The sequence below is a fragment of the Cucumis sativus genome, chromosome 5 (assembly GCF_000004075.3).
Source record: "Cucumis sativus cultivar 9930 chromosome 5, Cucumber_9930_V3, whole genome shotgun sequence".
Lineage (NCBI taxonomy): Eukaryota > Viridiplantae > Streptophyta > Magnoliopsida > Cucurbitales > Cucurbitaceae > Cucumis > Cucumis sativus.
The window spans coordinates 13381017-13406961 of record NC_026659.2 but is presented as its reverse complement, the minus strand read 5'-3'; the positions used below and the strand labels follow the sequence as shown (position 1 = coordinate 13406961).

General features: G+C 31.5%; 1 long non-coding RNA gene across 1 annotated transcript; it reads right to left on the bottom strand.

Moving 5' to 3' along the window:
* Positions 1 to 995: 995 nt before the first annotated feature.
* On the bottom strand, positions 996 to 2944 carry LOC116403884. Its single transcript, XR_004216809.1, has 2 exons — positions 2582 to 2944; positions 996 to 1393 (listed from the first exon to the last, which is right to left on the bottom strand). It is a non-coding gene; the product is annotated as an uncharacterized LOC116403884 (long non-coding RNA).
* Positions 2945 to 25945: the final 23001 nt, after the last annotated feature.

The window sequence follows — 25945 nt, the reverse complement described above, 5'->3', positions numbered from 1 at the left end:
CTCAAAGATAATAAGACAGATACGTTTCTGAATTCTAAATTACAGCCCTAACCGAGAAAGGATCCACGGCGGGGAAACTAGAGTCAGCGAGAAAGAATGAATAAGTCACAATCTACCTAGGAAAGATAACAAGGACATCGAGAGAGCTATCTAATGAAACCATTTCTCTCTTCACTCCGCTATGCTTTGTTCACTCTCTTCGTTTAAGCGAGTCAACTTCTATAAATCACTACTGATAGTAGATTCAGTGCTACTTGTCGAACTCTCAACATATGTCTATCAAATTTCTTTGTGTTCAGTGTACCGCTATCAATTCTTTTTCTGTCCCGTACCGCTACGCTACAACGTAGTCAACTAGGTTTGAGAACAGCACCTGAACTGAACTACTACTGGCTTAGCTGCCTAGCTACTAATAACTTGGCACCCGTCCTGCCAATATAGTAGAAAGAGTAGTGGTAGGATTCCACTCAGGGCACACTTGTTAGCTACAGTTCCCATCTGTCTTGTAAAGAACTAGAACTGCGCGCCGCAGTTACGAGACTAGCTCCTCTGGCCAAACTCTTGCTCCTCAGATTCACAGACTGAAGGTGCAAAGAATATTGCGTTGCGTTAGCTACTTACTTCTATTAGAGTCAGACAAGGCCTTGACTCTCTGCCTTCCTATATCATACTTGGGAACTACTAGACATGGGGTCATACTCATCCCAACAATTAAGTCATTTCTGCCTTTTCTCTCTCCATTCTTCCTCCTTTATCTCCATCCTTAATAACCCCATATTAAAGTTGCACATAGAGATACACAAATATAAGATCACTTCTTCAGAAAACAAAACCAACAATTATTCAAGAATCCCAGTTCAACAACCAAGTCCGTGTTTAAATGCAAGCGACAAAAACTATAAAATAAAAATCCTAAAAATTACTCAGGACACTCTTCAAAATAGAAAAAGAACAGAATCACAAAATGCAAGAGCGATTAAGGTACTCCAGATCTATTAAGGCTAAAAAACTCTTCCATTTCTTCAACATAAACCAAGAGCAAAAAAGGATTTAAATTAACTTTAACAGACCATAGAAAAAGGACATCATAATTACAACACAAATATAGGAGTGTAATAGTAACATGGAGGGAATTTTAAAAAGTAACAAAACGCAAAACTTTAGAGATGAAATGAATATTCACAGATTTGATTTTTAAAAAAATTACAAAAGATGGATCTTATTTATTTTTATATATATTTATATAAATATCTTAAGTAAAAGGACATGAAAAGTAATAGCGTAGACGTACCTGTATTTCTTTAATAGAAAAGTGGTGGGATGCTTGAGGAGAAACTAATTACTCGTTGGTCAATCAAATGCTTCTCTTTCACAAGTCCTTGCACCTCTAAGCCTAACTAGCCAAAATCCAACAAAAAAAAAAAAAACCAAAAACCGCTGAAAAAAACCCTAAAAATCAAGACATCAAGTTAATTTCTATATGAGACGAGAAATGAATTATCTCTCATACTTTTAAGCCTAACTAACTGAGAAGTATCAAACAGAAATCGAATACACAATTTACATGAACAATTGCTGATACATTTCGAGAGGAGTGGAAAGTAGAAAATAGAAATCAACCAAAGCATGGACATAGTTTAACACTGACAGTAAATTGATGCAGAAGCATCTTTGTGCTCCGATCACACATACGCCCAAAACTTCCTTTCTTCTAACTTTGTTAACACCATCAATTCCCTTGTAGATTAACAATACCAATCAATGCCACCAACAGAACCCAGAGCAATAGTAATTTAGGAACCCAAGCTCTCTTAGCTTGAATGGATGTGCACTCTTTTTTACTTTCAATTTGCCCATTAGACCTTACAGCCCCTAGGTGGTGGCTCTACTGCATCTTCATACCCATCCCAACAATCCAGTCATTTCTTCCTTTTCTCCGTCCCTTCTTCCTCCTTTATCTCCTTCCTTAATAACCTCATATTAAAGTTGAACAGAGAGACAAAAATATAAGATCACTTCTTATGAAAATAAAAGCAACAATCATTCAATAACCCCAGATCAACAACCCAGAGCAATAGTAATTTAGGAACCCAAGCTCTCTTAGCTTGAATGGATGTGCACTCTTTTTTACTTTCAATTTGCCCATTAGACCTTACAGCCCCTAGGTGGTGGCTCTACTGCATCTTCATACCCATCCCAACAATCCAGTCATTTCTTCCTTTTCTTCGTCCCTTCTTCCTCCTTTATCTCCTTCCTTAATAACCTCATATTAAAGTTGCACAGAGAGACAAAAATATAAGATCACTTCTTATGAAAATAAAAGCAACAATCATTCAATAACCCCAGATCAACAACCATATAGTATGAAAAAGGCAAGAGAGAGACTGAACGGAAAGGGATGCCTTATGGCCAATTCGCTCCCCAGCGAAACCTTAAAAAGGTGATTCATTCTCCGAAGCCTGTCTATTCCCCAACGCGCGTGATTAAATGCAAGCCGAAAAAACAAAAAAATAATATCCTCAAAATTACCCAGGACACTCTCCAAAATCAAAAAAGAACAACAGAATTACAGAATCCAAACCTGAACAATTCGTGGAATTTCCGAGAAAATAACCTCTGTTTCATCGGCGATTCAGGTACTCAAGATCTATCAAAGCTAAAAAACTCTTCCATTCAACTTATACCTAGAGCGAATAAGGATCTAAATTAACTTTAAAAAACCATAGAAAAAGGACATGATAATTACAATACAAATATAAGAGTGTATTAGTACCATCGAGGGAATTTTAGAAAGTACAAATCACATAATTTTAGAGATGAAATGAGTATTTATAGATTTAATTTTTTTAAAAATTACCAAAGATGGATCTTATTTATTTTGATATATATTGACCCAAATATCTTAATTAAAAGGACATAAAAAGTAACGGGGTAGACTTACCTGTTAACGAGGAGAAGCCTCTTTCTTTACTAAAAAAATGGTTGAATGATTGAGGAGAAGCTTATTACTTGTAGGACAATCTCTTTCACTAGCCCTTGCTTCTTAAGCCTAACTAACCAAAACACCCCTAAAAAAACAACCAACCAAACACCCCTAATGCAAATAACATCGCACAACACATGACCAAAGAAAGAAAAAGAAGAAACTCAAAATTTCAAAAAACATAATACAAAATGCAAAACAAGCTAACAATAATAAATCTAAATTAAAGATGTATCATCTCTTATAAAAAAAAAAAAATTAAAGATGTACATCCCCCAACAATGGACCCAAAAAAGAAAAAGAAGAAACTCAAAATTTTAAAACAGTTCAATAAGAAATAATCCATCAGAAAGGGTTCTTTATGGAATGTAAGAAATAGTAACACAATTATTTTTAACAATCCAATAGTACAAATAAAAATAAAAGAATGTCGAATAAAAGAGGGAAGGGTTTGAATTTTTCGAACCCCTGTATAGATGCAAATAACAAAGGCCAAAAAAAAAAAAAATCAACAAGAAATAAATTTAACAATGATTATTCAATCGTCATGACCAAATGAGTAGGATTTGGAATTTAAAAGATAAAATAAAATAAAAAAAAGACCCAACATGTCTTAGGAAGATTTAAGGTAATATAAAAAAATTGATTCTTGGACAACCAACTTTTCTTAAATCACCTTAACATTACCAAAGTTGCTCTCCAAAATCAAAATAAATGATAAGAGAAAAGCAGAAATCACACCAGCAAAATTCCAAACTATTAAAGAAAAAGAAAAGAAAAACCTGAAAGGAAAAACTGGTGAGGTTTTTTACTACGACAATCTTTGATGTCTCGTCATCTTTGGAAGTGTTTCACATCTAAATTAGCATTTCACACCTAAATTAGCATGTGGTGCTGCACTAATGTAAAGAATACACAAACATATCAGCTAAACATTGCTCAACGCACAAATGGAGAAAAATTATTGATGATATTCATACCCTCTGTTTTAGAATTCATTCTTTGCAGTAAACTAGATTTTAACATATCACAAGAACAATTTCTAGTTCCTCCTCTGAATTTAAAAAACCACAATCCGTGATACAAAATACAAACAAGTCCAAAAATAATAAATCTTAATGTCTGTCTTATAAAAAGTTATCGCACAACAAATGACTGAAAAAGAAGAAACTCAAAATTCAGAACAATTCATATATGATACCAAATGCAAGCAGGCTAAAAAATAGTAAACCTAAATTAAAAATATCTCTATCTTATAAAGAGAATATCACACAACAAATGACATAAAAAACAAAAGCAGAAAGTCAAAATTTCAGAACAATCCATAAATGCAAGCAACCTAAAAAATTAAACCTAAATTAAAAATGTCTCGTAAAAAGGCATCACCAAAACCAAAAATCAAAAAAGAAACTCAAAATTTCATAACAATCCACAATGCAAGCTAGCTAAAAGTTATTAAACCTAAATTAAAAATGTCTTATAGAGAGACATCACAGCAAAGGACCAAAAAACAAAATAAAGCATCATCTCAAAATTTCATAACAATCCATAATGCAAGCAAGCTAAAAGATAATAAATCTAAATAAAAATATCTCATAAAAAAAACTGCACAGCAGTGGACCAGAAAAACAAGATCAAACTCAAATTTTCGAAAAAATCCATAATACAATATGATGCAGGAAGCTAAAAGAAATAAAACTAAATTAAAAATGTCTCAAAAATAGACATCGCACAACAACGAACCAAAGAAAATACAGCAGAAAAATGAAAAACAACATTATGGATTGTTAAATCGCCAAAATAAATTTATTGGGGACACAACTACATTAAAAGAAAAATAAATTCCACATTTGTTCAAAGAAAAAGATAAATTCATATTTTGTCACACTTATTAAAAACTAAGAAAAACATTAAAGAAAGAACAATAGTGAAACTAAAGATAACCAATAAATAAAGACTGCCACACAATAGTTCAATGAAAAACAAAGACTGTCACACATTAACAAAACTAAAAGAGTGGGAAAAATGAATATAAACATCTAGAACAAAAAGTAACACAATTATTTGATAATCAAATAGTTCAATTAGATAACAGTCAAAACTAAAAGAAAAGTCAAGTTACCAAGAGACCCTCTCCAAAATCAAAATAAATGATGAAAAAGGAAAACGGCAAGAATAATATATACAGAAATTACACATGTTCCAAAATATTAAAGAAAAATAATAGAAAAACCTGACATGGAAAGCTGTTTAAATAACGTGTACCAGCAAAAGTTTCCTGCATTCAAACCAACCAAGCACCCCTAAAAAACTAAAAATCAAGACATGGAGAGTAATATCTAGCTGAAACAAGAAAAACGAATTATCTCCCTTACTCTTAAGACTAACTAACTGAGATGAACCAAAGACAGAAAATTGAAACACTTTTACCTGATCAATTGCAGATAATACATTTTTGGAGTAGTGGAAAGTGGAAATGAGAATGGCCAAAGCATAAACATGGTTGACACTGATACTAAATTAATGCAGAAGCATCCTTGCCCTCTTGTCACACAAACTCCCCAAGAACTTCCATTCTTCTTACTATGTTATAACTATAGATTCACCTGTAGATTAACATACTGATGAATGCCACCAACAGAACCTAGAGCACACTTAGGAAGCCAAATTAAAAATCAGGACATGGAGGGTAACATCTAGCTGAAACAAGAAAAATGAATTATCTCCCTTACTCTTAAGACTAACTAACTGAGATGAACCTAAGACAGAAAATTGAAACACTTTTACATGATCAATTGCAGATACATTTTTGTAGTAGTGGAAAGTGGAATGAGAAGGGCCAAAGCATAGACATGATTGACTAACACTAAATTGATGCAGAAGCATCCTTGCCCTCTTGTCACAAATACTCCCCCAGAACTTCCATTCTTCTTACTTTGTTATAACCATACATTCCCTAATAGATTAACATATTGATGAATGCCACCAACAGAACCCAGAGCAAACTTAGGATGCCAAGCCCTCTTGGCTGAATGAATTAATGTGGACTCTTTTCTACTTCCAATTTTCTCATTAAACCTTACAGCCACTGAGTGTAAATTTCACATGTAAATTTTGAACTTCTTTGACCAAATTAAATAATCAATTTATTCTCATGCAGAAAATCTTACATGAACTGTTCACTCAAAAGAAATAATCAAAAGACATCACAGCAAAGGACCAAAAAACAAAATAAAGCATAATCTCAAAATTTCATAACAATCCATAATACAAAATGATGCAGGAAGCTAAAAGAAATAAAACTAAATTAAGAATGTCTCAAAAATAGACATACCACAACAAAGAACCGAAGAAAATACAACAGAAAAATGAAAAAGAACATGATGGATTGTTAAATCGCCAAAATAAATTTATTGGGGACACAACTACATTAAAAGAAAATAAATTCCACATTTGTTCAAAGAAAAAAATTAATTCATATTTTGTCACACTTATTAAAAACTAAGAAAACATTAAAAAAAGAACAATAGTGAAACTAAAGATAACCAATAAATAAAGACTGCCACACAATAGTTCAATAAAAAACAAAGACTGTCACACATTAAGAAAACTAAAAGAGTGAGAAAAATGAATCTAAACATCTAGAAGAAAAGGTAACACAATTATTTGATGATCAAATAGTTCAATTAGATAACAGCCAAAACTAAATGAATGTAATATAAAAGAGAGGTGGGATTGAAATTTTCAACCCTTGTATATGTGCAAATAACAAATAACCAAGAGACCTCTCCAAAATCAAAATAAATGATGATAAAGGAAAAGGGCAAGAATAATATATACAGAAATCACACATGCAAAATTCCAAAATATTAAAAAAAAATAGAAAAACATGACTGGGCAAGCTGTTTGAATCGTGTACCAGCAAATGTTTCGTGCATTCAAACCAACCAAGCATCCCTAAAAAACTAAAAATCAATACATGGAGGGAAACAAGAAAAACGAATTATCTCCCTTACTCTTAAGACTAACTAACGGAGATGAACCAAAGACAGAGAATTGAAACACTTTTACCTGATCAATTGCAGATACATTTTTAGAGTAGTGGAAAGTGGAAATGAGAATGGCCAAAGCATAGACATGGTTGACACTGACACTAAATTGAGAAACAAAAATATGTAGTATGAAAAAGGCAAGAGAGAGACTGAGCAGGTGCAGAAAGGGATGCCATATGGTCACTTCGCTCCCCAACGAACCCTTAAAAAGGAGATTCATTCTCTGAAGCCTGTCTATTCCCAAACGAGCGTGATTAAAGGCAAGCCAAAAAAACTAAAAAATAACAAACCTCAAAATTTCCTAGAACACTCCAAAATAAAAAAGAGAACAACAGAACAACACAATCACAGAATCACAGAATCCAAACCTGAACAATTCGTGGAAATTCAGAGGAAATAACCTCTGCTTTCATTGGCGATTCAGATACTTGTAGGACAATCAAATGCTTCTCTTTCACTAGCCCTTACTTCTTAGGCAAACACCCTAAAAAAACAACCAAACAGCCCTAAAAAAACTAAAAATCAAGACATCGACGTAATTTCTAGCTGAAACAAGAAAAATGAATTATATCCCTTACTCTTAAGCCTAACTAACCGAGACTAATAAAAGACAGAAATCGAAACACATTTTCCTGATCAATTGCTGATACGATTTTGAAGTACTGGAAATGGAAATGAGAATGGCCAAAGCCTGGACATAGTTTGACACTGACACTGAAGAAGCATCTTTGTCGTCTGGTCACACATACTTCCCAGAACTTACTTTCTTCTAACTTTGTTAACACCACCCATCCATTTCTTTGTAGTTTAACATACTAATGAATGCCACCAACAGAACCCAGAGCAATAGTAACTTAGGTATGGATGTGGACCCTTTTCTACTGTCAATTTGCTCATTAAACCTTAGCGCCACTAAGTGGTGGCTCTGCTGCATCTTAATACTCATGCCTACTATTAGGTCGTTTCTACCTTTTCTCTCTCCCTTCTTCCTCCTTTCTCTTCTTCCTTAATAACTTTATATTAAAGTTGCACAGAGAGATACACAAATATAAGATCAATTCTTCTGAGAAAAAAAAACCGGCAAATATTCGAGAAAACCAACAAATATTCAAGAACCCCAGTTTAAAAACCATGCGTGTGTTTGAATGCATGCAAAAAAAAACTAAAAAAAGAACAATCCTCAAAATTACCCAAGGACTCTCTCCAAAATCAAAAAAGAACAACACAATCACAGCATGCAAACCTGAACGGTTCAGGTACCCCAGATCTATCAAGACTAAAATGCAGGAAATATCTAAATTAACTTTCAAAAACCCTACAAAATCTTATTTACTTCATAACACAGTACGATTATATTGTACGCTTCGAAATCACCAAAATCATAAGATTAAACTACAGAATCAATAAACGATTCAGGTACTCCAGATCTATCATCGTGCAAACCTTCTGCCTATCCGAATAGCAAACAATCCAAAATTCGAAAATAAATCTTGAACAAGCAATCCAAAATCAAGAGATGAAAACTACACAGGAAAGAAGATGACTCACGAACGACTTGGAACTGATGGAACTGATCTCTCCTTCACATGGTATGAAAATCCTCGATGAAAGGAAGATAAAAAATTTGTTTGCATTGAAGAAATTTCAACGCTGTCATGGGCGTCAAAATTTCTTCAATCGAAGCAAATTTTAGACGGTGCCACAAGAAATGAAGGATTTCGATGGAGTGACAAGTAGAAGGGCATTAAATAGGATGATCCTAGGAAAATGTGACCGTTGAGTGTGCATTTTGAATTTTTAAATTGATGGGCTAAGCCCCACGGGTCCAATATTGGACTTGAGATTACTTATTTTTATTTTTAAATTTAAATCTTTTAAATATTATAATATAAGAAATTGCACTTCATAGCCAATGTATATGTTTAATACCATAATATTTAACTTAGTTGGAATAGATTAGGAACAATTATGTTTGAATGGAAAGATATTCTTTTCAAAAGTCAACAACTTGATCTGAACACATACTGACACTAGTTTTCATATAACCTATACACATCATGATTTTATGGATTGAACAATGAAATCAAATACAATTTTCGAGCATTTTTTATTCTTTGAGATTTCATATTTGTCTTTTAGGGATCTTTTTATTAGTTTCTAATCATTGTTTTTATCCTTAAAACACATCCTAATCCTAAATCAATAAATTAATTTGTTAATTTGATCCCTCTTAAAAGGATACTAGCTCGATCTCTAAGAACGTTTTACTATATTATAATTGAAATGTGCACTTGCACATATCGATCATTTGACAATATCGATCATTTGACAATATCGATCATTTGTCAATTGGTTAATGAGAACTATCATTATTATTAGTTGAAACTTTTAGACAAAAGACCTTAATATGTTAATAAATTTCAAGTATCTTTTAAATTAATTATAAATCAGAGTATATTATAATAATTGTAATTTTACTTTATTTTGTAATAAACTATTTAATTATTCTTTCTAAAAATATAACTTAACCTAATTGTTCACTCTCTCTGGCAGCCATTACATTATCTTCTCCATCGCCGACAGCTTTTTTTTTTTTTGCTATTCTTCTCCATCATTTGAACTTCTTATTACATTATTTTATAAATTTGTATTCAAATTTATCATAACTGTAACGACCCAACTTTTCTAAGTAAATCAAGGTCGTTAATTTTTAACAAATAAAAGACTTTGATTAATATAAAATGAAATGTAAACTAGTTCAAAAACATCTTTAAGTCAGGCCTGAATTTCAAACATTTAAGAAAACATAAAAACAATATTATTTACAATAAACATTTGTAAGCAAACTTTCAATTCATCTTAAACCTCGCAAGAACCCATAAGCGGAAGCAAAAACACGTTTCCTTGGCATCACGCTTCCCTCCTGCCCCTCGACGGTTTGCCGCCCTTATTACCTTTGCCTGAAAATTAAACATAACAAGGGTGAATATTCAAATACTCAGTAAAAGACCCTCTACTGGTCCCGTCAGGGGAAAATAAATTATTAACGATCTATTGGGATACCCTGTACAGTCACAGTCTTGTGATCCCGTAGGATACACATCTCAGTCTAACGCCCCGAGGGACGTACATATCAGTCTAGTGTTCTGCAGAAACACATATCAGTCTAATGCTCCCGAAGGTGCAAAATAAATTGGTGATCCCGAGGGACACCTACAAGGTATACATCCCAATAAAACTAATAATTTTCCCCTCATTCCATTCAATCAATCTTTCAGTTACTTCAAGTCACAAAGTTCTTTCTTTCAACGTCCTAACAGTCAACTTATTTTACTACAGTCATATGTCTGTCAATAATATGTTAATACATCAGTCAATCAACTATACAGTCAATGCACCCCTCAGTTCATCAGCACACAGTCATACTTTAACGTAACGTACACCCAATCCAAACGAAAATCACAAGATTCACATCTGCATCTCATACAAACACAATCTACAATCTTCGTCCTGTCCACATACACACACTTATATATATATTCCATGACAATCACGATATACATTCGACGTCAAGTCTACTTCAATTCATATGCATTCATATATATTTTCAGTCAATCCACAGTATACATTTAACACATACAATCCACAGTCATAAGTGAGTACAGTAGAAAATCCCTTACTTTCAAATTTGTTAAGCTCCTTAACCACGTTGAAGTCTATGAAGAACGAACCTAAACATTAAGACAATTTCTCAATAATTCTCTTCAACGCATCCATCATTTAAATTCAACCCAATGTGAATCTTTTTACAACTTACCCAAATCTTCGCGAAAGAAATCGAGCAGTAGCTTTGCGAAGAGACGACGTGCGACGGAGAGACCGTATACAGACGGCCGGAGAGTCGCGCGGCAGTGCAGACAACGGAGGAGAAGGGATCGGCGGCGGCTGGCTTGGACGGCGGTTGTGAGCGGCGGACGTGGCGGTTACTGCTTCACACGGTGGCTCGGCTTCGACGGAGACAGAACAAGACGCGGAAACGGTTGCAGCGGCGGTGAGGCTGTGCACGGCGACGCAAATCTGGACCGGGCAGCGGCGGAAGGACAACGGTGCGGTCTTGCGGTGCAGATCTGGACGGCGGCAGATCTGGACGCGTACGGCTGCTTTGCGAACTGAAGAGAAGAGGAGAAGGGTCGCGGCGCTCGGCTTCAGTAGGGGAGACGCGACGGTTTGCGGCGGGGCTACGGACGGAAGAAGAAAATGGAAGGAAGGGAGGCGACGGTTTGCGGCGGGGCTGCGAACGGGAAGGAGAAGAGGAATGGAGGAAGGAAAGGAGAAGGGAAAGGAGAAGGGAAAAGAGAAGGGGAATTGACAAAAATAGGCCAAAAATGGGGTAGATAAAGACTTTTAGGATTGATTGTAAAAAAGTTGACATTTAGGACAAATTGGAGTGAAATGACGAAAATACCTCATTTCATGTTAAACATTTCAATTGAAGAACCTGCGAGATGTCTGCGAGATGTTTACGAGATGTCAACCAGATGTTTGCGAGATAAAATAATAATAATAATAAATTGTTTTAATTGTTTTATTTTTTTTAAAATCCGAATATGAATTGTGTTATATGTATATATGTTTGCATCTTAAATGTATCAAGTTGATTTATGGTTGATTTAAGGTTGTTTTAGAGATGTTTCAAAGGATGTTAGCAATTTATTATTATTTATTATTTTATCTCGCAAACATCTGGTAGACATCTCGCAAACATCTCGCAGACATCTCGCAGGTTCTTAAATTGAAATGTTTAATATGAAATAAGGGTATTTTCGTCATTTCACCTTCAATTTGTCCTAAATGTCAACTTTTTTACAATCAATCCTAAAGTCTTTATCTACTCCATTTTTGGCCTATTTTTGTCAATTCCCAAAAGAGAAGGAAGCGGGGGGGGGGGGGGGGGGGGGTCGCGGCGCGCGAGGGAGAGAGAGAGATTTTCTTTTTCCTTTTTCTTTTCTTTTTATTTAAATTAAATATAAATAATAAATATATATATAAAATAAAAAACAATATATATATATATATATATATATATATATATATATATATATATATATATATATATATATATATACCTTTGGGGCATTACAAAGGTAGTAAGCCTCTCTTGGAGTTTTGCATTGAATATTTAACAACTATCTTGTCAATATACGATGCTTGAGACAAAGCTAGCTTTTTGTTCTCTCGATCTCTAAAGATCTTAATGCTCAAAACAAACAGTGCCTCTACCAAATATTTCATTTGAAATTGGGCCGCCAGCCATTGTTTGATATCAATTAGTACACATATATCATTCCCAATTAGTAGGATATCATCTACGTACAAATCTAAGAAAGCTACTGAATTGTTGATGATTCTCTTGTAGACACAAGGTTCATCAACAATTTGATTAAAGCCATAAGATTTTATTGTGGTATCAAATCTTATGTTCCAAGATCGAGAAGCTTGTTTCAATCCATAAATGGAACGATTAAGCTTGCAAATTTTTTGCTCTTGACCTGGAGTTATGAATCCTTCTGGTTGTTGCATATAGATGGTCTCCTCAAGATTATCATTCAAAAAAGCAATCTTAACGTCCATTTGTCAAATCTCATAGTCATAATATGCAGCAATGGACAAAAATATTCGAATAGACTTTAACATGGCAACAGGTGAGAAAGTCTTCTCATAGTCAACTCCCTCAACTTGGGTATAACCATTTGCCACTAGTCTAGCTTTAAAGTTTGCACCTTACCATTTGCACCCATTTTTCTCTTGTAGATCCATTTGTAACCTATAGGTTTTACCCCATCAGGTTGATCTACCAGATCCCATACTGAATTGAAGTACATAGACTCCAATTCAAGACTCATAGCTTTGATCCATTCATCTTTATCCACATCCTCCATTGCGTTCTTAAAAATCAATGGATCCTCAATTTTGCCATTAGACATGATAGTTAAGGTTTCAATTAAACTCAATAACGAATAGGTAAGTTTGTGACTCTCCCACTTCGTTGAGGTTCCCTCAACGATTGAGGTTGATGTGTCCTAGTGGATGAACCGACATGAACAACTCTTGTTAATGCTATAGGTTCTTCAACAACTCTTGTTGGTTCAGTAGTTTCATTAGAAAGTTTATTTAATACTATCTTACTTCGCGGTCTGTGCTTCCTTATGTGGTCCTCTTCTAAAAATGTAGTGTTTGTCGATACAAACACTTTATTATCTTGAGGATCATAGAAGTAATCAACTCTAGTTCCTTTGGGGTAGCCTTCAAATAAACATAATTTTGAATGAGATTCCACTTTCTTAGAATTGGTCTCAAGCACATGTGCTGGACAACCCCATATTCTGAAATGACATAAACTACCTTTACGACCATTCCATAATTTCAAAGATGTTTCATAAACACTTTTAGATGGAACACAATTCAAAATATAGATTGCAGTGCACTACATAACCCCAAAACAAATTAGGTAAGTGAGAGTAACTCATCATAGATCGAACCATGTCCAACAAGGTTCAATTTCTCCTTTCTGATACACTAAAACGAATTAGGTAAGTGAGAGTAACTCCACCTCGATCAGATCGAAATGTTTTAATAGTTTTCCTTAATGTATTTTCAACTTCAGCCTTGTATTCCTTGAACTTTTCAAGTTCTTCAAACTTATGTCGCATTAAATAAATATGCCCATATCTTGAATAATCATCAATAAAAGTGATGAAATATTCAAACCCTCCTCTTGCTTTAACTTTATAGGACCACATAGATTTGAATGTACAGGTTCCAAGGGTTCTTTGGCCCTATGACGTTTTCTAGTAAAAGGTCTTTTGGTCATCTTACCTTCAAGGCATGACTCATATACAGGTAAAGAATTTTCTTCTAACTCACTTAGAAGTCCATTCTTTACTAATCTTTCAATCCCACTGAGATTTATGTGCCCTAATCTTAAGTGCCAAAGATAAGCATTTTAATTTGGAGAAATTTTAAGTCTTTTCGTTTGAGTCACTGCAGTTTTGAACATTTCAGTATTAAGGAAAGCTTTAGATGTTAACGATCTTAACACATAAAGATTATCTTCTAACTTTGCAGAACAAATCTCAACACCATTTTTGCAAACAAATACTTTATTTACATTAAAAGTTAAAGAGTAAGATTTTTCAAGTAAGCATTTTACATAAATCAAGTTATCTTTCAAATCAGGAACAACATATACATTTTCTAATAAAAGAAAAGATTTTTGTAAAAAAAAGTCGAAGCCCTCCCACTGCAACCGTTGAGACGACATGCCCAGTTTCAACCCGCATCGTAATCTTTCTAGTCTCCAACTGCCGCCAGGAACTAATTCCCTGAAATGAAGAACAACATGATTAGTGGCACTTGAATCTATTATCCAGGCTGAATCATCATTTTCCACTAAACAAGTCTCTAGCACTAGTAAATCACATTTACCTTGTTTGGCCTTCTTTTTTTCTGCCAAGTACTTGGGACAGTTTCTCTTCCAATGTCCCTCATGGTTGCAATGGAAACATATTTCCTTTGCAGCCTTGGTTTTCTGGATTGTTTTAGCAACAACGAGGTTAGCTTTATTTTCTTGACCACCCTTCTTCTTCTTCCACTTCTTAGTGTCAGATGAAGAAAGCACAAACTTAGTCCCAGAAGTCGAACCTCTATGGAACTTTCTTCTGAAAGTAGCAACATTTGCCTCTCCCTTTTGTCCCTTGATTTTCATCAGAGACTTGAAAGTCTATAGCTCATTGAGAAGAGTGGTAAGGGTATAAGCAATCTTGTTCATAACAACATTGCTTCTAAATTGCATAAAACTCTCTGGCAGATATTCCAAAATAAAGCCAATTTGACTGGCTTCATCGATGACAACCCCATTCATTTCTGCCACATTGAAATGAACCATCATATTAAGAACATGTTCTTGCAGCGAGGCTTCCTCATTCATACGGGCATTATAAATGTATTTCAAAGCATCATGCTTGATCTGATAAGAGGCCTGACCAAACATCTCCTACAAGGACTCCATGATCTCACGAGCAGTGAGCAATGATTCATGTTTCTTGGCCAATACTTTAGATAAGCTTGCCAAGATATATGCTCAGGCTTTTTCATTTGCCTTAACCTAGTGCTCATGTGCTTCTCGAACAGTTCGAGTTGCATTAGCAACTGGGACTTGAAGACACTCCTCAACTAGGATAAACCGCAGGTCATCGATAATTAGCACAGTGTTAATAGTATTTTTTCAAGATGCATAATTATTGCCATTAAGTTTATCAACAGCCAACATATTCAAAGTAGCACTCCTCATTATCAAATTGCTGAAACATACAATTTATTTATATTAGATATACAAGCACTTTTCATACAGAAAACCAATCAATTTAGCAAAAATTTAATATATCCTAAGTGATATCTATTTTTGCAATGATGCTTTAGTGAGGTAGGATAAAAAACTCTGTAGGGTGATTAATTATCCCTTCACTGAATTGAGACAATCTCAACTAAATATTACACCAGAATAACTCTTATTTCTATAATAATTAGTCATCATTGTTTAGTCAAGGAATGATTAACTTACTTAAAAATTTCTTGTAAGTGTAACCCTTCATTTTAGATTCTAGATTTCTGCACCAATAAGTAATCCTTCGGTAAAAATCGATTGGAGCAAAAACTAAAGAAATCTTATCCATTTCTGGAGTTTGAGTAAAATCCCATGCAAACACCTTCCGTATGGGAACACAAACAAGGGTGCCTCGAGGCCGAGGATGAGAATTTACTAGAAATTAATGAAAGAGACTGCGGGATGTGTCTCTCCCACTTACTATAAACATTATCTCCATTCTTCTTGTTTTTGACTTAAGCAAACACCACCCATAGGGGGACACAATCAAAAAATGTCTCGAGGTCGAGCATAAGTCTCACGGTGTAAATATTTAAGGAGAAACATGAAAAGAAAAATGAAGTATCATATACCCTATTTTCTCCCACTTAGTGTTTTTCTTAAAATTAATTAAATTAGAAAATAAACGGCTAACTATTTATCTAAGTCCATTGTCAAATTAGCCCAATATAACTCTTATATTAGATACTTTAACAATATATGATTATTGTTCATCAAACACTTTGATAAATATAATCATGTATAACATGCTTATAAAATATTTGACTAATTCACCTTCCAAGTCAGTTCTCAGGTAGGGGTGTTCTGTTACTGTCAGCTTAAGTACCCAACCTAGACAAAACCTTCTTAGACAAAGGTTCCTTATAGACAAATATTTTATAAATTTAATCTTTTATTGATATCATTTTAATCCTATTAAAACAATAAAAGATTAATCCTATTTATAATTTAATTAGAAATATTATTCATTAAGGTCTAGGTGAATTAATTTTAAATTAAACCATTTAAAACTAATTGTAACCTTATGTTAGCATGCAACTCTTTATTATAGATTTTAATTCTAAATTCATTAACTATATAACACTTATCAGAAAGGAAACAATTAAAACCTATAAATATGCATTTCTAATGTCATTTAATAAAGAAAACAATTATATTCATTAAGGAATGACATGCTCAATGCATTTCCAATTTTATCACAAAATATAACAATTATATTAATGCAATAAAAATAAAAACATCCATCAATAAAACTATATAATACAACAATTTAAAAATAGTATGATGCATGGAAATTCACCTTAGGATTATAATTATAGTTTAAAATTTCACCTTAGGATTATAATTATCATGCATCATTCTTAAATATAAGTGTTTTATTTTAGTTGCATGATTTTCTAAGCATGCTAGTGCATCATATTTAATATAATTGTTATATTATATTATAATATTTAATATAATTGTTATGTTACATGTATCATTAATATCTTAGAAATTGCACAATTTCACACCCTAAGAGAATTTGACACCCCTAAAAAAACAAATGAATTTAATCATATTATATTAGTTTAATTAAGTAAAATAAGGAAAAAAAATAAAAATTTAACTTCTAAGACTTGAATTACTACAACAATGGAGGATGACACCGCCCCTACACCAAAAAACCATGGATGGTATCTATAATTCGAGCAAAATTTATATATTCGTTTCAGTTTTCTTTTTTCTTTTAAACAAACATTGCTTCAATTGTAAATCTGTACAATTGCCACTTTGTACAGAATACACATCTGAAAAAGAAAAATCTTCGAAAAATGCATCTTCACAACAACCATAGAATGACACAAATTTATAAACTCGATCGTAAAATTGAAATGGCCAAAACACCAAGCCTTTACATTAATCAAATTAATGAAAAAAATGCTAGCTAAGGTGCCAAAATCGAAAACATCTATTTTGCAAATTCACATTCATAATGCAGAAGAAAAAGAAATATTCACATTTTCTCTTTTGTTTCAATGAAAAAACAATTGCACCATTTGACTCTGATACCAATTCAAGGAATGAAATTCTCATAGTGGAAGCGTCTGAATGTCGTGCAAAAGAAATTCAACTTGAAACACTGAGAAAACACCTAAACATGCTTCGATGGAGGAAAAGAAGAAAAGAAAACTAAATTTTGTAGAACCTCTCAAACCTAAAGAACACCATGAAGTATTCCTTGTTATCCTCAATAAATAAATATATATATATATATATATATATATATATATATATATATATATATATATATATATATATATATATAACACAAACAACAGAGAATTTGTGGGCTTTTATTTTTTTTTTCTTTTAAAGGAAAAATATTTGCGGAGAGATTTTTCTTTTTGGAACCAATACATCATCAAAGATTGCATCCCCTTCTATATCTTAACCAAAAGATATGAAGACAGATGGAAATTATCTTTTATTTAAATTCATATTAATATAAATCTAATATAAATATAAATTATATTATATCTTATATAATTTTAATTTTATATTATATCATATATAATATAACCAATGACTTAGATCTTCTCATACGATTTATAGTTTTAATATGAATCAAATTCATATTAATTTTAATATATATAGTTAATTTATTTATGAATCTTATTCATATTATTATTATTTGAATCATATACAAATATTAACCTCTCTCATAAAAACTTTATATTATAATGTATCAAATACATTATATTAATGGTATCATATACAATTTATTTTCTTTAATCAATTTGAACTATTCAAATTAAACCAAAATAAATTTGATTCTCATTTATCTTTATTGAGCTAACAAGATGACCTTATGGACCTACAGATTAAAGCTTAAATGATGTGAGATTAATTAATTAAATTAATCATCATCTATTAACTATTAGTCATTCCACTGAAGACCAATAGTTGCACTCTTATTACTATAGATATATTTTTGTATCCATTAGATATAACCAATCAACAATGCAATGACCATTCACAAATTGCTCATAAGTACAGCTAGGCCAAAACTTACCGTTTTGCCCCTGTCGTTGCATCTAACTCCTTAAGTACCACCAATCCCTTTAATGAACAATAGTTATAGTCTCACTATAACTGAACTCCTCTCGGGCCAAGAGAGGGTGCGGTGCCACATTGTTCAAGCCCTAGAATCAACCCTTAAGAGAGAAATTTTTCTACTTATTTTATCTATAGATGAGTGAATTCCTTCTTGTGTAGTTGTATTTCCAGTTTCCTAATCAAACGAATCCCCAAAATGGTAGGCTTATTGAGTCGGCGATATAGGCCACTCTCACCCATGCAAATCAAAGGACTGCCTTCATAGGCAGGAGTTCACAACTCACTTAGGATTCAGGTCAAGTCACCTATGGTCATCTTGGTGAAATGTAGTCTCAACTAGTAACGTTGTTAATAAGAGAGACTATTCATTTCATGATCCAATATTATACAAACTCTTTGTATAGAATACCCCTGCTCTAATGTCTCGACATGAATGGTTAGGATCAAATTATTTGAAGTACTTTAGAACAATTGTAACAACTACAAAGTATGTCGTATTCGTAGTGTCACCGGGATAAGGTATCTAGCCTTATCCATCTACTACAGACCATTTAGGTTATCATTTAAACATGATCCACTTGTATGTCTCCACATGCATGTTTAGGTTACGGAAGATAACCTTGGATGTTAGTTTATTGGTTTTGTGGGTTAATGCAACTAAATGTCAAATAAAATAACACACTTTATTTTATTATATAAATAAAATGTTTGTATAATATACACAATTACAAACTGCAAGACCACAAGATTTAGGGCATCAATCCCAACACAAGCATGTTCTTGCCTTCTCCTTTTGCTTTAATAGACGTATGAGCATGGTAGTTTATGCTATGTGTTGTTAATAAGCCATATTTTCTTTATCCCTTAAGATTGCTTCTTCTTCTCTCTTTTTCTCTGTCTCATTATTTTTTGTATAATCTCCTTGGACCAGGTTAGAGTTTCAACTATTTTATGGGATTTGTAGGGACGAAGATAATAGAAGTTTTAGGGTGAAAGAGAGCTTTCTTTATGTAAAAAAAGTGGCATCCACAGAAACACTTACATACTATATACCTTCCATTTAATAATGGAACGGTTTTTTTCTTAAAAAAAAGGATCTCTTGATACACAACATGGAACGTTGAGAGATTTCCTCGGAGATCCTCTATTTTTATAAAATACCTCGAGATGAAAGAATTATGCTTTAATCCATTCGATCTTGAGTATACAATGTCCCGAGATGCCTCAGGATAAAAGAATTCTTTCTTTAGATATTGGATCTCAAGCCTTAGTTGCATCGAGGTGGCTCAAAATTTTCAACTCCCAACTAGATACCCCAACCCAACTCGAAAAAAAAATAAATTTTTTAACTCAACTCAACCCACATTTTAAACTAACCCAACCCAACCCATATAATATGGGTTGGATAGTCCAGATTGTCGAGTTATTCGGTTATTCTTACACCCTTACTTTTTTTTGTAATGCACTCTAGTGATCCTATAAGTTTTGCCCAATGTCTAGCCTAAAAATAATAATAACAAAATCATATGTATGGTTTTTTTTTTTTTTCATATTACTTATGAAAATGGCTTATTAACCCACTTTTGAACCATTAAATTCACCCTTTTGTGGTAATCTAAATGACAGGTTTACATTACCAATAAGATATGAACTCAATAGAAGCAAAAAAAAATTGTGATGTTGTTGAAAAACAGTAGTTAAGGTTATAGCCATGGATAAGAAGATAGAAGAAAAAAAAGGAAATAAAAACAAAAACAAAGAAAGAATCTCAGTTTTTATGAGATACACGTGTACCATGATAGGTTGTCATGTTTATTTGGATGTGTGGTATCATTTAACTTGAAATAGTTATATTGTATGTTTTGGGTTATGTAGATTGATAGACTTTCATGAGATTAATATGCGCATACATTATTAAGTTAATGTTTTATTGTCAACATGAGCTCAACTCAACTGTCACTTATATATACTTTGTGGTTCGTTATAAGTGTTCATACTTCAACTTATTGACATATGAAAACATGTAGGTTCTGGTAAACCCTTAACAAAAAAATGCGTCAATCATTTTTTACAAATTATTATAAAGTGTGCATATATTAAAGTATTAACTGCTTGTGTTTCCACAGGGGTGTGATTAGAAGTACTTTGTAATTGAAATTGATGTGTGACAAGGCTGCAAGAAATAACCTTCGCTTAATGTATTTTCTTGACAATACAAAAATGTGGTAATGTAGGAGTATATGATATTTGATTTGAAAAACAAAGTATCAAGGTAAAGATATTCTTGACATGCAATGGTAGTCATGTTGGACATGTTCTTGGCTGAAAAAACATATCAAAGTGTACAAGTTCTTTACATTTTGTAAGAGTCGTCAATATGCAAACGGACACAGAGAATTACTTAGCTTGAATTTGTGTCAACTAGTGACAATAATTAACTTTCCTCATATATTGAAAATGACATTCATTAGTTGTCAATACTACTTAATATTTGACATTTATTTTTCGTCATGAAAATACCTATTGTGATTTTTTTTTTCAATCTCATAGATAATCATACATTTACAAGTGATACAATAACAGTAGAAAACTATCAAAAAATTTAATCTGACAGCTTATAAATTTCATGGTAGACAATTTTTCTAGTAGTGACAATTATAATTTATCTATTAAACAACCAACAATAAAGTAAATTTATACATTACAAGTTCTTTTAATTCATAAATCAAAATAGAGTTTGCCATGAGATTAGACAATTTTAGGTGAAGGATATATATGTTATAAGTTACATAAAAGTAATTTATATTAAACCAAACTAATCCAAATTTATTATTAATTTTTTAAAATTATTATTAGTTAAAAATACATTTTTATTCTTAATTTTTTTATTTGGTCCAAAACTTTCAAAATATTATACTTTTTATCTTTAGATTTTGACTTTAGATTCAATTTAATTCATACGTTTTAAAATGTTACAATTTCCATCTTTAAGATTCAAGATTAATTTACATTTTTAATCTCAATATTCTTACCCAATGCTCACTTGAATCTTTAGTGCTAATGTCTATTAATCAATTTAAATTTTAATGGAAGGAAAGAAACGTATTTAATTATAATTCTTTTATATATATAATTTTAAAATTGATTAATAAACATTAACAATAAAGACAGAAAGTAAATGAAAAATTGAAATTAAAAGTGTAAATCTTCCTATCCAACCAAATTGAAACAAAATTTGAATATTAATAATAGAATGGAACATTTTTTGAAACTCATGCAACAAGGATTCAAACCAAATTCAAAACTTAATGATAAAATCTTTTAAAAATCGAAAGATTTAGAAAAAATACCTAAATTTAATACGAAATTTTACAAATGTCCTAAACTAAAATTTATTTTCTTAATTAAAATTTCGTATATTTTTAGAACAATTTAAACCTTATTTTCATTGTTTATTATATATGATTTTTGAAATTAATTTCAAATTATTTTCTTATTCATGTTAAGCACAAATTTATTAGGTAAATGATAACTTCATTATTTATGCTACTCATTAATGTGTATGATTTTATTATAAAAATAGTTTAATTTTTAATATAAAATGATTTTTTTTAATATGAAATAATGTAATAATTAAATATAAACTTATATAACTATTTTCATCCCATTATTAAGAATCTTAGAAATTTCTTCTGGCGCCGGTAAAAAGTTCTTCATCCTTTCTTTTGTTATTTGTCACACATATACTACTGTATATATTCAATAATACATAAATATATTCTTTTTATGTTTTGTTATTTTTTTATTATCGCGTATATATACTAATATATACACATATTATATATCTATTCGATTTTTTTTTTTTATTTCTTAGATATATGTTATTGAATAATGCATTTATGTTTTGTGATTTTTTACATATATACTATTGCATATATTCAAGAATAGATACACATTTTTTTTCTTCATGTTTTGTCATTTTTTCTTACTGCACTTATATACCACTGTATATATAGATTATGTATTCGATCAGTATTGTTTTTTTAATTCTTACATATATACTACTACATAATACATATATTTTCTGTGATTTGTTATATATATACTACTTCATATATTCAATAATACATAAATGTTGTTATCTTCAATATACTCAATATACCCTAATGTATTTCAAATACGAAATATAAATTTTTACTAACCTTAAATTTTTGACAAATTTTTTCGAAATATCACTATACCAGTCAGCCATCGATGTTCTTATTCTTCACCGTTTATACTTTCATCAATCTTCTATTATTCGGCGTCTTTTATAAAGAAAATGGAATCAATATTCAACGTATTCGAAAAATAAAATTTACCATTTTTTTAAAAAAAATTCTAAACCATAACCCACATCCATGATTGCTCTCCTTGTTGGTCCACCTTCTATAAACAAATTGATATAAGAACCTTTCATTTATAAAATATACACCGTATTATTCAATATATTCTATATTTAGGTGGAATATATGAAGAACAAAATATACTATTAATAATGAAAGAATGAACGGAGTGAGAGATTAAAAAGTGAGAGATCTAGGGAATTTTTTTTTAACAAAATAACCAAAATAAAAATAATTAAGGAATTTTTTTTATTATACTATTACCATAATATAATTATTCACTTACCATATTTATATAGAATATCTAATAAATACAGATGTTAATCATAGTCCACTTTTCTTTTTCCTTTTTCTTTTTTCTTTTTTCTATTTTCTATTTTTAATATATTATTAATAATAAATATGGGTAAATTAGTCATTTGAGTCTTATATTTGTGTAAAATATTAGTTAATTTAGGACATTTATGAAAAATTTGAGAAATCTAGGTCAATCTTGTAATATAGTATACAATTTTAGGCTATATGAGTTAAAGACCCTTAAAAATTTGAGGACAAAATAGAAACTACCTCCTTCGTGTCGATGGAACTTGGAGTTGGACTTCCACATTTAGAAATCTAGTTCCCCTTTTCATGTAGATCAACTTTATTAATTTGAAGGTTGGGAGGGAGAATCATTTTACCTACGTACTTCTCTTGTTGTTCTAGTGTGTGTTTTCGATCTCAAGTGTGTGGGAGTGCCATTACATCCTAAACATCTAGGGGTGTCTTGGTCTCATGTTCTTTTGTTTGGGGTAATATTCCTAGGCATGCCTACATTTACGGGCTTGCTATTCGAAATAGTTTGCAAACTTGTGATCATATTAGACAGTGGTGTTCAAATATCCCTAGTAATTGTGTTCTTTGTACTGTTGGTGTAGAATCTAAGGACAGTTTGTTCTTTAAGTGTTCTTTTTATCAAGAGAACATGTTGTGATGCGGGTGCTCTCATAGGATTTCATTTTGGGATACCAAGCTTGCTTGAATTTGTCATTTAAACAAAGATAATCGAGTGAGGCATAAAGTCTGGAGAGTCACTTGGTGTGCGGTTATCTAACATGTTTGGTGTTAGAGTAAGTGGGATCGGGGTGTCTATGATGCTCCTTTGCAACCTCCCATTTGAGTTGTTGATCTCGATGGTTAAGGGCTTCTTGTGTGAGGAACCACGTGGACTATTCTCCTTGAAACTTTCCTTGTTAAGTTGTGTGTGTGTGGTGTGTTGGTTTCCCTTTTGGTAATTTGTTTGTTTTGTTGCCTTGTATAAATATATGTTGATTGTAGAAGTGCCTAAACCCCAATCTGATTCATGAAAGACACCTGCATTCAGTTTAATACATCATATACTTCACATCTGATTATATATTTAGTTCTCCAACTTTATTTTCTTACAATTTAACCCTTCTACTTTCAATCTTTTAACAAAATAGTCCTTCAATTTTAGGTATTCTCATTTCATCCACATGCTCTCAAGTTTTTAACAATCCTAAACCCCAAACCCTAAAATATAAGTAGTATTTGAATTGAGTTTGTACTATATTTTAAACCTTTTTTTATTAAACTAGTTTTTACCACGTCATATTTGTGTTTCATTTTTATTTTATTGTATAGCGTGATTTTTTCTTCCCAACAAGTTTTTTTTTTTTGTTAAGTATCTTCATTTTCAATTCATTAATTTTCCTCCATCGTTGTTTAATATTAAACTCATAAACAGTTCTTAAAATGTTATACGATTGTTAAAAAAATAAATTAATTATAATACATTAGTTTACCATGCTAAATTACATAAACTTTTAGATAAGGGAGTTGATGAACGAATAAAAGGTACAAATTAAGAGAATATGGCAAACTAACTCAAAGTTTTTCTTCTTCTTATATACGTACATATTTAGATCTTCTTAAAGATGTCAATTGATGAGATATTTTTTTTTTTTATAAAAAACATTAACTTCATAAATCACATACCATCAATTAAGGATATATTTTTCTAATTTCTATTGTTGTTTGTATTGGTATTCAGGTATGCTTTCATTTTTACCGATCTTTATGGATTAATTGGATCAAAGCCAACAACTTCTCGATTTGATTAGCCTAACCCCTAGGTGGGTAGATTGATTGAATAGTCGATGACTAATGGAGATGTTCTAAGGTGCATATTTTATGTATAAATTGAAATATCGATGAAAAGTAAAAGATTTTAAAAATAAACACATCCAGAGAAGCATAAAAAACCAAAAAAGAAAAAAAATAGAAAGAAAAAGAACAACCAAAAACCATGAAATTGAGATATTCCTTCTTATTTGGAAGTCCATCTGAACAATGTACAAATTAACATAGAAAAAGAGCTTTTATAAGCACATCCATACTTAAGAATAGTTAAAGACTCATTCATTGTATTTTATGTAAGAATTAAGAATAGTTAAATGAATTATTAATTATTTCTATTTAGAAGATGATCTTTTTGAGCTCATTAACTATGAAAGTGTTCTTTAGTTACAACTTTTTTCAGAATTTTTAAAGTTTTAATCATTGTATTTTGTGTAAAAATTAATAATTAAATTGATTATTAATTATTTCCATTCATAGGAGTAACTTTTTGACTTTCTTAACTATGAAATTGTTCATTAGTCACAACTTTTAATTTTCTAGAACTATTAGAAGTTGGAAAGAATTTTGATTTTATTAAGTTATTAATTATTCGTAAGTTACAATTAACCTAATGGATTCTTAAATTATCTCATTTTTTCAATTAGCATAAAAATAGAAAATGACAACATTATCATCTACCTAATTATAGAAGCCACTTCTAAGAAAATGTCAAAAATGGAAGAAAAAAATTTCTCCTCATCCAAGTTTTTATATATACTAGTTTCTTTCACGTACGTTGTGTGGATGTCATGTTATTTTTTAAAATATAAAATAAATAATATAAGTTATAGTAGCATTGGACTAA